The sequence below is a fragment of the Otolemur garnettii genome, unplaced genomic scaffold (assembly GCF_000181295.1).
Source record: "Otolemur garnettii isolate 467f Iridium unplaced genomic scaffold, OtoGar3 scaffold00036, whole genome shotgun sequence".
Lineage (NCBI taxonomy): Eukaryota > Metazoa > Chordata > Mammalia > Primates > Galagidae > Otolemur > Otolemur garnettii.
The window spans coordinates 6,563,794-6,575,854 of record NW_003852431.1 but is presented as its reverse complement, the minus strand read 5'-3'; the positions used below and the strand labels follow the sequence as shown (position 1 = coordinate 6,575,854).

The window sequence follows — 12,061 nt, the reverse complement described above, 5'->3', positions numbered from 1 at the left end:
TTCTAACAAATTAATGTTTGTTTTAAAAAATAGTTCAGCAGGGCTCTTAAAATTTTCTTATCTTTTACATCTAGCTGGAGAAAATGAATACTACTAATAGACCTGTCGCCATTGTTTAGCACACGGTCTACTAAAAGGCATTTAGTAATACTGTTTTTAAGTTGGGATAAATATGACCGGGAAAAGTTAATACCATGCATGTTCATAGACTTCTGTCTTTTTCCTCCATACCCAACACTTCATGGAAGGGCGAAGAAAGGATAAGAGTCTGAGCAGATGTGTTCTTACTGCAGAGGAAGTCAGAGCTAGAGGGGAGCAGGGCTCTTCAGGACCTGCTCATGGCGAGGACATTGTTGTGTGCAGGCAAGTGTGTATGTGTGTGTTGGGGGGCTGGCTATGCACGGTTTGAAGGTTTTCTGCAGTTAAAGGCAACACGGTGAAGACTTGAGCAATCAGAATGGCAAGGAGGAGAGATGGACTCTTAAGGTGAAGGAGAGTGAGTAGCTCCCAGGAATTTCAGAGACCAAAGAAATGAAGAAAGAGAGATGAGAGTAAATACTGGAATAGTGTTAGGCTGGTGGGCCTGTTCTTTAAATGCAGTCTGCTCTGGCCCCGGATGATGTGGGTTTATGTGTTTCTAAGCACCGTGGTGCTCACTTGAGCAGCACATATACTAAAATTGGAATGATACAGAGATTAGCATGGCCCCTGTGCAAGGATAATGGACAAATTCATGAAGTGATCCATATATAAAACATAAGTGTTCTAATTACATTACATATATTATACATATTATATATATACATACCTATGTATTTTTGTTTTAAAATGTTAAACCAGACTTGCATCTTCAGAATAAATCTTACCTAGTATATAACTCTGTTTACATATTTGTGGGTTCAAATGGCTAATATTTGTAAAGGAGTTGCAATATACTGGTCTGTAGTTTTCCTTTCTATAATATCTTTGGTTTTTGTATTAGGGTAATGCTGGCCTCATAGAATGAGTTAGAAAGTATTTACTCTGTTTTTATATTCTGAAAGCGATTTTAAAAATGCATGTAATTTCTCCACTTTTGTTACAGTATACTCAACCACTAGCATTATTATTTTTTTCTAGAATTTTCATTTTTTTCTTATGTTATCCATCTGTTATTACATATTGTTACTTTTCCCTAAATCCTATAGCGTATTAATCACAGTTTTTTAGCATTCTTGGTCAGATAATTCCAACATTCCTATTCTATCTGACTCTGATTCTGGTATTTATGTAGTGTCTTCAAACTAGGTTTTTTGCCTTTTAGTATACCTTATAATTTTTTTCTTGAAAGGTGGACATGATGTACTCCGCAAAAGAAACTGCTTTTGATAGGACTTTAGTAATGTAGTGGTAATGTTTGTAGGGAGGAGAAGTCTTATATGTTCCTGTAATTAGGCATCAGTGTTTTGGTGAGCTTGTGCTACTAGACTGCAAATTTCACTAGTACTTTGCAATTTCTTCCCCTCTTTGGTGAGACAAGATGGCCGGAGCTGACTGGAGCTGGGCATTCCCCTTCCCTGGTTAGCTTAGGCTCCCGTAAAACGTATTAGGCTCTTGAGAAATGGTTTCTCCCAATGGTGGGACTTGTTCAGAACAGACTACTCTGGTACCTTTCAGAATGGTTGCTTCTCCCCTCCCTCTGCTGGAAGCACTAGGAAATTTTTATCCAGCATTCTTTATGAGAACCTGGTAGAACTCCTATGATACAGGACAGGTGTCCTCCCAGCCAGCTCAGCTGAGCTGGGCTGGAGGACCCGCTGCCTCTGCCTTAGTGGTATTGGTGCAGCAGTAGCCAGCAGAGGAACCAGTGGGTTGGAGCATAGGCAAGTCGGGGGAGCCTCCTCCCCCACCAGAGGCTCCAAGCCAAATGGACCCCACAATTGCTGGGGAGACACCAGCACCTTGGTGTCTCCTTCCCCTTTACACTTATGACTAAATAAGGAACCCCCATTTCCTATGCCTAGGTCAATTTCATGTAAGTTTCCTAGGCCTCGGTTCCGTGAATGGACTGTGTCCATTCATTAGTATATTCATTCACCTTACCCCAGCAAAAGAGACTGTGTCCATTCATTAGTACATTCATTCACCTTACCCCAGCAGAAGGGACTATGTCCATTCATTAGTACATTCATTCACCTTGCCCCAGCAGAAGAGACTGTGTCCATTCATTAGTACATTCATTCACCTTGCCCCAGCAGAAGAGACTGTGTCCATTCATTAGTACATTCATTCACCTTGCCCTAGCAAAAGGGACTATGTCCATTCATTAGTACATTCATTCACCTTACCCCAGGAGAAGAGACTGTGTCCGTTCATTAGTACATTCATTCACCTTGCCCCAGTGGAAGAGACTGTGACCATTCATTTCCTGGCCTCTTATAGAAGGAACACATGCACCTATATATACTGCTAAACGGAGAGAGACAGAGGGAAAAACGGAGAGAGATTTTTCTCTCCCGCCTTGGGTTTTCTCTCCCTACCAGAAACTTAAGTGTTTTTGTATTCTTTTTCTGTAAATAAATTCTGTCTTGCCACTGATCTGTGGTCCATGGATTTATTCTTCAAATCACCAAGACCAAGAACCTGAAAGTCCAGTATCACCTAGAGGTAACAGTCTATGGACTGTGGGGGTCACCCATGATGGGTCTCCCTAGAGTTCCCAACTTCAGACTTGTCCACACTTAGCCTCCAGCAGTTCATCAATTACAGTTCAGATTTTCCTCCTTGGGTACTGGTTCTCTTGTAAGTTGTGATTCTCTGTCTCTCTGTTTCTCCAATTGTGGGGGCAGCAGTTTGCCCTGTGACCTCACTCCTCTGAAGGCGCAAAGAAAAATTATTGATTTTTCAGTTTGTTCAGGTTTGACTTGTAATAGAGTAGTGACTTTTAAGTTCCTTCCATGTCCACGACCAGGAATCAGAAGCCACTTTGACCCTTGTAAAAATCCTCGCATTCATCCACAGTATGTGTGTAGTCCCATCAGTTTTGGCTACTGCCAGCATATAGTAGCCTAGGTTTAGATTTCCTTATTTTAAAAAACTTGGATAATTAGGGATATTTTTGTTACGTCCTGGTACATCTGGTTCTCACTCCATCCTACAAACTAAAACTGTCAAAGCCTGATTGTCAGTGTCTGAGACAGCAGAGGTTTGACTGTAACGCATGACTCTGCCTTGACTGTCCCTCCCAATAAACAATTGCTCACTGTGGGCCGAGGGTCCCCACCCAAGGTGAATGACTCAGTTGCAATTTCAAAAATATCAAAAACAAGCACAGAATATTTGTGCAAAGAGATAGAACAATAAAGCCTACTCTAACCAAGTCATGCCTCATTTAATTCCTTGCTGAATGGCATGGAGCCGTATCCTAAGAGCAATAAACATCACTATTGCTGTAAGCACTGGAGATACTGTTCTGTATTGCGTTTTTGCCTTTATTACCTCTGTGTATTCTCTCCCCCTACAGAGTTTGTCCTAGCACTGTCAGCCTGTGCGATTATTTTTTCTATGGACATTTAGTGGTTTGCTTAGTTTCAGCTTGTCTCCGGCAGAAGATGTAATAACAACACCTCTTTTATTCTGGATTTCAGTGTTCACCACTGAATTTCTGAATCATAGCATCTCTGGAGTTTCATCTTGATAGTTTCAAACATATTTGATGAATTGTGAAAGAGAGAGCAAGAGAGTCATTTAGAGTCAAGTTAGTCAGAGAAAGCAACTTTGGAGATGGCTCGTACCTAGAGGGTCCACCTTCCTTCAACTCATCTTGGCAAATCTCTTCAATGCCCTCTGGACTTGGTTCCAACTTCACCTCCTCTGCAGGAAGATACCTAACTTTCCCTGTGAATGACCCCTCCGCTCTGGCGGAGGGGTCTCTGCTTATGACATAGCGTGGTTTACCTGCGCACTCCTGCTCTTCCCCGTGTGCCGTGAATGAGGTGAGAACAGGAGCCATCTTTGAGCCTATCCCTCCCATAATATATGTCATTTATTCATTTCAGAAGATTTTAATAGTTGATAAAATCTTATGTTTTATGTAAGTTCCAAGTACATTATATATGTTTCAAGCAAGACCATCGGCACCCTGGGCACTTATCAAATCCCCGCCCCGTGTGGGAGCCTTCTTTCCGTGTCTTCTTTGGCTCTGGGAACATGACACAGGATCAGATGCTACAATTCCCTGGATTGGAAGAAGATGGATGGCAGTATTTCAGATGAACTCTTCCTTAGTAATCTTCCTGCTCATCATCAAAAAAAGCACTAATTATTTTACTTGCACTTTGCTCAGATAAACTAAATTGTGTATGATTTTAGATAGCTAAACTATGCATACAATTGTTAGCTCCTGGAGGGCAGGGAGGGTTCCAGTTTATCTTGCCTTACAGAGTACATTAAACAGTACAAAGTATCACAGCAGTTTTTTTTTTTTTTAATATTCTTTTATGATAGGGCTGAATCATGGGGCTGAGGAATTGCTGTGAGCAAGTAATGCTTTGCAGCTCAGAAAGCACAAGGCGGAGTTGAGGCAGGGAGTCTCTTAGTGCCCTGCACACTCTCCACGCCAAACTCTCTCCCACCTCAGCTCCTTCTTTGTGATTTGACCAGAGGAGAAAGTTGATAGCATTCTCTTGCACATTTTCATTGGCAGTTAAGTGCAGTAAATGCCGTGAAGACCCACTCTTAGGCCTGCAGGCCAGACGGAGCCCAACCTATCCTGCTAGTGGCTAAGTATTCAGATAAGAAAAAATGATTTGGGTCATTGTAAATTCTCAAGTCGAATGCATTTAGGCAAATAAAGGCAGTTTCTTTTTGCTAAAAAAAGCTATATATATATATATTTTTTAATTGACCCATTCAGGTAATTGTCTAATTATGTTCTGCCTTTGTGGGCAGCTTTTGAGTTTTTCCTCTTTGCCTATTTGTTGATGATGTGGCTGTAAGTCTCTTGCAAGACCTTGGCCCCTGGCTTGCAGTTAACTCCTCCCTTGGGCCTGACATCCTGTGTGACTCCACCTGGCAGCCTCGCCTCATAGTTCCTTGCCTGCCTCACCTTGGAGAACTTCCCCCTAACCATGGCCACACCCAGACCTTGTCACCTCCAGATTGGGCCAATTCTCAAATAAAGTAGTCAGAGTCATTCTTACCTACATGTTCCCGACTCTCTCACTCACTTGATTGCTCCCAACACACCAGTTCTTTGAATTTTTTGGTATCTTCAGTTGATAAAGCCCCTTGTCCCTCTCCCCTAACTTTACTCAGCCCCTGTCCATGGTGTAACTTCATCCCTTTGTTTAGTGGTTTTCTAAAACCTCTTACTCTGTGGTCTTTCCACCACTCCCTTCCAAACCTCAATAAATCCAACTGCTACATTCTCTGCATTGACATCCTGCTCCTTGCCATTTCAGGAGAAAAATCACACAGTTGTCAGGATTGGTCCATCTTATACCGACATGTCTAATTTTTGGACGGGTGTGGCACTGGTAACTCCCTAATGGCACGATTGTACTTTTCCTGGTTAACATGTAACCTTTCCACATAGCATTTCAGCAATAGCTATACATCTCCAACATCTAACATCTCCTTAGATCTGGTTTTTCCACCTCACTGTTTATTTTTAATCTCTCTTAATGTCACTGGCAGAGGCATGTCAATGAGGTGAGGACTCCTTTGTTTCTGATTCCTCCCTTCCCTTGTTATTTCTCTCCCAAGTTTTTGTTTTCCCATTTAGCACCCTATTTCTCTAAAGAATTGTCTCCACCAGTTATCTCCACAGTGTTCACTCCCAGCCATGACTCAGCTTTTCATTCTTAATGCTCTACCCAAGCAGATTTTTGAAAGGCCACAAATAATTGTAAGTTTTTATCTCACTAGATCATCACCTGATAGAAGCACAACTGATTGCTCTCTCCTTCTTAAAACATTTTCCCCATATTATTTGTGTCACCAACTCCCTGCTTTCCTCCCGTCTTTATCTGTTCATTCCCGGTGACCTTGCTGTCTCCTTTCCCTCCGCCCAGCGCTGTGAAGGTGGTGCTGCTTGCTACTCACGGTGCTGCTTCAGATGTGTTTCCTCTGTCATTCCACACTCTTGTAGGAGGCAGAGGAACAAGTGTCTTACTAAAGACGGGCAGATCCTAATTGTTAGAACCTTTGACTAATCTTAAGGGGCAAAAGGGCTGTGCAGATGTCATTCTGCTGAGGATTTTGAGATGGGAAGATTATCTAGGCTTGTCCAGGAGAGCCCCATGTTGTCTTATGAGAGAGAGAGAGAAAGAGAGAGAGAGAGAAGAGTTGGGGAGGGAGACGTGATGATGGAAGCCGAGGTCATGTGACACAGGAAACTTCTAGAAGCTGGGGAAGGCAAAGGCAGAGAGCTTCGCCTGAAGCCTCCAAAAGGAATGCAGCTTTGCCAACAGCTTGACACTGTTAGAATCACTTCAAACTTCTGGCCTCCAGAGCTGTGAGGTAACACGTTGTGTCATTTTGGGCTGCTAAGTTTTTGATAATTTGATAATGTAGCAATAGATACTAAGACAACTCTTCCCCTGGACAAGTCTTACCTGAGGCTTCTTTATTCTTTACCTGTCTTCACTCAGAAGCCTCTGGAATTTGTTTTGGTCACCTCTTTGCTGTAACCAACTTACACCCTGAGCATAGAATTCCTTGTACATAATACAGTTCAGATATTGCTCTTGTAGCAGAATTCGGTAGGTGAAAAGGTAGCAGATGGCCCCTCCCTTGTCATTAAATACTTAAGCTGACCAAGGTCTGACTGTCTTCATACCTGGTTAAAAAAAAAAAAGAAAAGAAAAGAAAAAATCCCCCATCCCGAAAGACCATAGCACAGTGCACATGAAAGGTTTTTGTAAGTCTGGCCCCTAAGTGAGGTATTTTTCTTCTCCCCACATTTCACTGAGTAGATTTCAGTCACATGGCAGTATCCAACCAGAAATGAGACAGGGAAATGCAATCTACCCAGGCGCCCAGGGTAACAGAGAAAGCATTGCTTTTGTTCAGCAGTATATTGACATATCTCCCAAATCTGTATTTCTAAATCTGACCTATTTTCAGACAACTGGAGACACATCACCAATTTCTTACTGAATAGCTTCGCTCAGAGACATCTAAAAACCTGGACTTCACCAGTTCAGAATGTGAACTCATTATCTTCCCAGTAATGTGCCTTCTCCAGTGTTCTTACGTCAGGGAATGGTGGCAGTGCGACCCACACCACAAACCTGGGGCCATCTCTGACTTCTGTCTCGCATTAATCCATTACCAGACAATAAATGGTGAAAAAAAAGAATTGTATTTCAATCCTGTCCATCCCTGCAGCATTACTGCCATAACCCTAATCCATTCCATCACCATTTCTCACCTAGGCCATGACAAAGACCTCATAACTTGGATCTTTGCCTCCATTCTTAATCCCACAAATTCATTTTTCACGCTGTAGCCCAAATGATCTTTTACAAATATCAATGTCCCCATTACTAAACATTTCAAAAATTTTCCAGTACTCTTAAGACTTCAAAACAGCTGGGCACGGTGGCTCATGGCTGTCATCCTGGCACTCTGGAGGTCAGGGATCTTAGAAACTCAAGAGTTCGAGGCCAGCTTGAGCAAAAGTAAGACCCTATCTCTACTAAAAATAGAAAAAAAACTACCTGGGTGTTGTTGTGGGCACCTATAGTTCTAGCCACTCAGGAGGCTGAGGGAGGAGGATTGCTTGAGCCCAAGAGTTTGAGGTTGCTGTGAGCTATGAAGAAGCCATGGCACTCTGCCCAGAGTGACAGAGGGAGACTCCATCTCAAAAAAAAAAATGAATGAATGAATAAAATTTTTAAAAGACTTTGAAGCATAATATGACACATAAAACCCTCTATGATCTCTCTTCTGCAGGCATCTCCTGCCTCACCTCCAGCCCTCCTACCCACTCTGTACTTTCATGGCACCAAACTCCTTCAGATCCTTTAAGGCTACATGCTGTCTCTTGTTTCTGGATCTTCATGCATCCTATTTCCTTCCTGGATCTTTTTCCCTCTCCCCTGACATTTTATTAGTCCTGTCTTATTTATTTTTCAGACTCCAGCTCCAATGTCTTCTTCTGAGAAACTTGCCCTGATATCCCCTAAACACATAATGCCTATATCACATTCCATCATCTGTCTTTCCTGAAATATTGCAAATTATGTTAGGCCAAGAAAAAAGGGTGTCTTATTTTTACCCTCAAGTATCCCTATACTGCCTAGTACATAGTAGTGTTAAATAAATATTTGTTGGAAAAATGAATAGATCCTCACTTATGTATTTGTAAGTCTTATGGAGCTAAATAAAGATGAAGATGTTTATATTCTCATCACTGAGGTCCAATTCCTACTTTTACTCCTAATGTTCTTACCAGAAATTTGTAACAATAGAAACTTCTATTGTGGTACAATCCTCAGTCATAAACACCAGCTATACTTTGTGTATATAGATGTAGTTATCAATTAACACATTCATAGTGTTTCAAAGGGACACAATAATAACTGAAACCTCTACTCAACATAAGAGTAAATATCAAGCAAAATAAAAGTTATTTTCTAATTCAAGAAAATGTTTGTATATAACTATATACATAAAACATACATATATATATATACTATTACATAAAACAGATGTATGTATACACATTATGTGTGTGTGTGTATGTGTATAACAGTATATATGTTACCTTGGTATGTTTCTGCTGCTATAACAAAATACCTGACACTTAGTGATTTACAAAGAACAGAAAATTCTTTTCTATGGTTCTGGAGTCTCAGATCAAGTTGCCAGTGAGCTTCAGTGTCTGGTGAGGGCTTCTTCTGCTTCTGAGACAGAACTGTGCTGCTGCATCATTGTGTGACAAGAAAGTGAATGCCATGTCTTCACATGATGGAAGTAGAAAGGTAAAAGGGGACCGGTGAGGTCTCCCCTGTTCTTTTATGAGGTAGCTAATCCCATTCATGAGTGCTTCACCCTCACGACTCAATCACCTTTTAAAGACTTTACCTCTTTAAACATGACACTTTTGGGTTTAAGTGCCAACAACACTTGGTTTGGGAGGGATATATACATTTAAACTATGCGTATGTACGTGGATACACAAACACTTTATATAGAATTTTCTTTTAACTCAACCTCATGTGCTTATAGTATCAAGACAAATAAATAAATTTTATGATTTCTAAACTACTAGTGAAATCCAAGTCATCTTTTAATTCAGAACGAACTAACATAGTCCCCATAAGAGATCTGGTCCAACATTCTTTTATATGATAAAACAAAAAAATAATTATTTGTGAAATCATTATGGCCAATATGCTCAGTGTTTCTCTAACTCAAAGGAAGAGCATCTCCAATCCTGAGGGATAAAGTGCATTTTATCTAACTTCAAGATTATAAGCATTTGCTTAAAAAATTAACCATTTTGATATGGAAATTCTTTGAAGAATGCTCACTAAATAATTAAATATATTTTAATGCCCTAAACTATGTTAATTTTGAATTAAGAATAAAATTTCAATCACACCAAAGTCTGAAAGTTCAGAATTATTATTCCCAAGGAAATAATAATCTATCTCCTTGGTGTAAAATTCTCTTTTCATAAGTAGTTCTTTTAACACAGGACAATATATTCTTTTATTTGACAGATCAAGCAATTCAATAAAATGTTATGGGAAGGGATGAATCTCTGTAAGATTTAAGAGCTTTGATTTGCGTGTAATTGGCATTTTTCCTAAGACTTGCCTATCCCAGCTCCGATAGAGGGTTTAGTAAATGACTGTAAAAATGTGTTCAATTGTTCTTCCATGGGAAATGTAGAAGATTTTTATTTGAAGATAAATAGAAAATATTTTTCTAATGAAGCCAAGCTGGTTAGTGCCTCTAAACCAATTCCTCTTCTAAGTAATTTGGTAAGTAGTTAGACATTTTTGTTATAGTAACATTCTCAAAATTTTCTTTGATTTTTGAGAAGCAAATTGTTTAATAATAATCACATTGTAAAAATTCATTCTGACTGATACGTGGTGACTCTGAACTGTTGAAGGAGGCTACAGAAGGATCTACTCACAAAGAGGAAAGAGTGGAGAAATGAAAATTTAAAAGAAAAAAAAAATGGATCCTAGGAAATGAGGCAGAAAAGTGAATGAAGTTAAAAGACCAAAAGAAGAAGAAGAAAATGGCACACATGATAAACGAGGTAAAAGACACCAAGAACTACTTTTGATTTTCCTCAGTAGCAATCAGATATCTATGATAATTCTTTGACATGCTATGTCACCTATGATATTTTAGAAATCGTCTATATTGGGTCTGGCTTATCAAATTCAGTTTTGGAAGATCCTTGCCTCTGCCTAGAGTCTCTGTAGAGCATACCTGCCCCACTCTTGCAGGTCTAAACCAACAGTGACCTTTTGCTGAGCTAATTAGCTCTGTTCCATCAATGTGGGGACTCAAAGTTGATTAACTCTCAGCATAGTTGAACTTCAACTGAAGAATTACCCTGAAATTTATAGTGAAAATATTCATTTATTTAACCAATGATTTTTCAGTTTCCAATATGTGCCAGGAGTATAATAGGTTTGGGGAATTTGAATAAAAATAATGATATATAGCATTCACTCTTGCCTAAAGTTCTGCTGAATTTCATTTAATTGTTATAACTGTTATTATCATCCCTATTTTATCGGTCAAGAAACTGAAGCATAGAATAGTTCTATCAGTTGCCCAACACAAGACAAACAGTTAAATGGTGGAGGCCTGAGCAAGTGGGGCCAGCAGGGCCAACACACAGCATCACATGCAGTATGATCAGGGATAGAATAGCAACACATACAGGAGGTGGCAGAGACTCAGAGATTTCTCCCTAACAAAGAATGAAGGTATCAGAGGAGACTTCTTAGGAAGATGAGGCCTGATCCACATCCTAAAGAATGGAGAGGAGTTAGACAGGAGGGGAATGAAGAGAAGACTTCCCATGCAGGTGAGGAGTTTGAGGAACATTCCAGAAACCAGGAAGAACACAGATATTGCAGGAAAAGCACATAGGCCACAGAAAGAGGAGTATATGGTGAGAAGTGGGGGAGGAGGTCAGAGATGGAGGGAAAGAAGTGACTACCACTCAAGCCCTAAAATGTCTGGTCTGCCATTCAGGCCATGAGGAGTCATCAAATGATTTGAAACTGAGAAAAACACACTTAGTTCTTAATATTAGAACAAATAATATTAGAATAAACAATATTGCTTATTGGGTAAAAGAAGTTTTGTTTTTTAATTTAGTCAGATCTTAGTTTTGAAATCTGCCTTCTACTCAATCTCTGACAGTGGGTGAATCACTCCCCTGGCCCCCCACTGCCTTGTTTGTAAAATAGTCTAATTACACAGCTCAGAGTAGGATGTGAGGATGAGATGAGACCATGCTTAGTAATGGCTTAGTAAATGGAGGTGCCCTGAATGTTTATGACAAAGTGCAGAAGATAGGAAGGAAGAGCTCATTTCAGTAATTCAGCAGTGACATGATGACAGCCTAAACCACTGATTCTCAGTGGGGTAGGGATGGGATAGATTTTGCTCCTTGCAGGGGACATTTGGCAATATTTGAGACATTTTTTTTGCTTGTCACATCTGTGGGTGGGTGATGCTGGCATCCAGTGGTAAGTGTCCAAGAATACTGCTAAACCTTCTACAATATATAGAACATCTTCACACTAAAAGGAATTCTCCGGTCCAACATATCAATAGTAATGTATTGAGAAGCTTTTTCTTATGGGAACAGGGAGAGAGATGGAATGAAGGAGATGGAGCGAAGCAACACAATCAAGCTAAACCAAAAGGTTTTGGAAACTGTTTTGATGTGAAAGTTTCCAGAATTATAGGAATGAGCTACGATTGGTTTAACTTAGCACCCATTAGAGTACCTTACACATAGATTTTAGTCTACAATGATTGTTGAGTGAAAAATAGAATGCATACAGGAAGGAAGATGAAGAATAACTTC

At 40.1% G+C, this 12,061-nt stretch overlaps 1 non-coding gene across 1 annotated transcript; it reads left to right on the top strand.

Annotated features, from left to right (window-relative positions):
* The first annotated feature begins 649 nt into the window (after window positions 1-649).
* On the top strand, window positions 650-753 carry LOC111725298. The gene has a single exon (XR_002773392.1). It is a non-coding gene; the product is annotated as a U6 spliceosomal RNA (small nuclear RNA).
* Window positions 754-12,061: the final 11,308 nt, after the last annotated feature.